We start from the raw sequence: 3,588 nt of genomic DNA, 5'->3' as shown, positions 1-3,588 counted from the left end.
TCAAACATGACAAGGAATGAGATTTAAAAACAAGCGTAGTTGAAAGCTGCCTGCATCGTGTTAAACTTGAAACTTGAAGGAAAAGGTGTTTAAGAAAACTGAATTTCAAGAGCTTTATGTACATTGTTTAACTAAAAACCAAATTCAGACATTTATCGAAACTGAAGATCTATCTAACCAACACTATAGAGAAAAGAAGAAGAAAAACTGTTGAATTGTGGGAAAGGGGACAAGTCACAAATGACGCAACGCAACGTTGTTGAGGAAACTTAGTCTGTGGAATCCACACAAAAAGAGAAGCGGAAAGATACTCACTTAAAACAGAACAAAAGACTTTTACCTTAGCTGAACAATGAAAACACACACAGAAACCAAGTATTAACTAGTTAAATTTACCAGTTAGAGGAGAAAAAAAGTGCGAACAAAGAAGTTTGACTATATCAAAAGAAGTGGAACAATCTAACGAAGTAAAGTAGTTACACCAAAAAAATGCCAAATTTGACAAGGTGAACAATATCAGCAAGTTTTATTTTGCGTTTCCGATTTATGTTATAGATAAAACGATATGTAATCATACCAATCAATTAACAAAACAAAAATATTCCCCTCCCAAGTGGCGGCGTGGAAGCAAAACTCGAACGCAAATTTTTGGCAAGCGCATCACTCTCAAGTGCGCACTCAAAAATGTACTCATTGCAAGCAAGTTGAACAAAAAAAACAAGTTTTGAATCAGCCAATCAAACAAGCAAATTCAAATAACCAAATGAAGTGCTGACAAAAAAGACACGCAAACTAGGAGTAAATCACCAATTGAAAGATTATTTAATAAAAACACACTGTATAACATGAGAAAAAAAACAGAGTTTGCCTTTTTATACCACGAAAGCCCCTGAATGCATGCAGCCAACAAACGGGCAAATATTTCCACAAATTGGCACTCGCTGACCAATCAGACATGGTGGGTGGAAGTGATGACCAAACGGCAATTAAAATGTTCCAGTGGAATTCAGACATGTTTTTTTATTCGCAGAAAAAGATATTTGTGAAATTTAAGCATTTTTCAGAAACCAAAAATGCGTGCATTTTTGCGCGGAGATCAAGTCCTCGAATCTTTAATCAATTCGCGTCCCTTTTCAAATGTGGCAAATCCAATCAATTCAGCAGGAGGGTCCCTCTTTTCAGCCTTAATTAATATTCAGTTCGTTGTCGTGGGGATTAATCTGTTGCGACTGGATGACCAGCGAGGGTAAATCTTTGTTTTGTCCATCGATTAAGGAAACGGGCGTCCACTGAAGGAAAGACTTTCACGGGTTCAAATTATGATGACGATTTTTAGTTGAATTATTGACTTCAGGACGTGCAACGAGAAAATCTATCAAACCTCCTGATACAAAAAAGCTTCTTTCTGGACATAAACTTTTAAACTTAAAACATATCAAGAAATAAAACAAAATAAGTTGGTCCAAAATCATGATGGCCTACAGTAGCAGAACGTTGGACCATCTAATCACTGCATAAAACTTTCCGTACGAACGACATCAGACCGTTGTCTGACAGTCCTTCATCAGAGGGTTGCAATTTTACGCGCAAAAGAAGGTAAACAAAACGAAATCGGACATAACATGTGTAAAGGGACTATTTTAAGTTGTAGCTTGAAAAATAATTTTTAAATGATTTTTCTGTAATGTTTTCGTCAATGTTAATGCCTTTTTAGCATTATTTTTAGTCAACTGGAATTATACAGAAGTGAATTTTATATTTAAACGAGGTTAATATTTATTTTCTTTTGAAATTATTGAGCCTTTTTCATTGCTAAGTCAAGTATTCTCAGTCGTGACGGTGGCGCCGCCAAGCGTATCCTGCACACTCTAATTTATTTGATGCAAGATTGTATGCAACGTGTTTTTTTAGTGCAGCAGTGTTTACACACAAGTTCGAGCCTAGATGTACATCTGTTCTCTGTGGTTTGACACCCACTTTACACGGAGTTCACTCACACTACCAAACGATTGTTTTGATAGTGTGCGTAAGCGTCGAGTAAATAGTGACAGTTCGTCACTTTTTAGTTTAACTTTGACCAACCAACGGAGTGAAAACTAAAAAAGTGAAAAGCGACCAACCACCAAGTATGAGTATGTCAAAAATCACTTTTTTCTGAAAATTTTGCATGTGAAAATATCATAGGTTTGGATTCATGAATTCGTGAATTATCGGAATCACTATTTCGTGATCATGATTTCGTTAATTTTACGAAAAATATTTAATGTTTGTTCATATAAAAACATGATTTTATGAATTCCATTCATGATTTCATGAATTGAATACAAGGTTTAGATAAATTTACGCTCCGTGAATAGTTGTCAAGCAAATTAAGTATTATATTTACGACTTAATCTTAATCATCACAAAAAAAAAACTTTTAGGTTTTAATCATGAGCTAGTTTCATGAAATCGTGAATTTTTATTCACGCAATTTTTTTTTAACTTGAGATTAGAGAATCTGAGCATCTGGGAATTTAGGATTTTCGCAATTTGGGATTTCGGGAATCTGAGAATCTGAGAACTTGAGAATCTTGCAATGTGAGAATTTGAGATTTTGGAAATAGGAAAATCTGGGAATTTGGCATTTTTGCAATCTGGAAATCTGGAAATGAGTCGAAGAAAAATACTCTCGATTTGAATTGTGACAATTGCCCGACTCAAAATAAAACAAAAAGCACGCAGATATCTCAGAATCTGGGTATTTGGAAATTTGGGATTTCCAGAATTTAGGAATCTAGGAATCTTGGAATTTTGAATTTTAGACATTTGAGAATATATGATAAACAGAATTAAAGAATTTGGAAATGAAGAAATCTAGGAATCTATAAATTTGGAAATTAGGAAATTAGACAAATAGAGTACAAGGAATTTTAATCTAGGAATCCATCAATTTGGGAATTGTGGAATTTGGAATCTTAAGAATTTGGGAATTTAAAGATTCTGGGAATTTGTGTTTTGGGAATCTGCTAATTTGAGAATATGTGATTTAAGGAATTTGGCAATTTGTGTGCTTCAGGAATTAGGGAATTTATTATTTTAGAAATTTGAGAATTTGGAAATCAGGAAATCTGCAAATCTCGTAAATTTGAGAATCTGTGCATTTTAAAAATTGAGGAATTATGAAATTTGATAAAAAGGAATTTGAGAATTGAAGGATTTGGGATTTGGGATTTTCGGAATCTGGGGAATCAATTTCGGGTATCTGAGAATCTGAGAACTTGAGAATCTTGCAATCTGAGAATTTGAGATTTTGGGAATAGGAAAATCTGGGAATTTAAGAATCTTAGAATCTGGGAATTTTTGCAATCTGGAAATCTGGAAATGAGTCAAACACAAATATTCTCGATTTGAATTGTGACAATTGCCCGACTCAAAATAAAACAAAAAGCACGCAGATATCTCAGAATCTGGGTATTTGGAAATTTGTCATTTTCAGAATTCAGGAATCTAGGAATCTTGGAATCTTGAATTTTAGACATTTGAGAATATATGATTAAAAGAATTTAGGATTTTGGAAATGAAGAAATCTAGGAATCTATAAATTTG

This window comes from Culex pipiens, chromosome 1 (genome assembly GCF_016801865.2).
Source record: "Culex pipiens pallens isolate TS chromosome 1, TS_CPP_V2, whole genome shotgun sequence".
NCBI classification, from domain to species: Eukaryota; Metazoa; Arthropoda; class Insecta; order Diptera; family Culicidae; genus Culex; species Culex pipiens.
The sequence above is the reverse complement of the archived record's forward strand: the minus strand, read 5'-3'. Positions refer to the sequence as shown.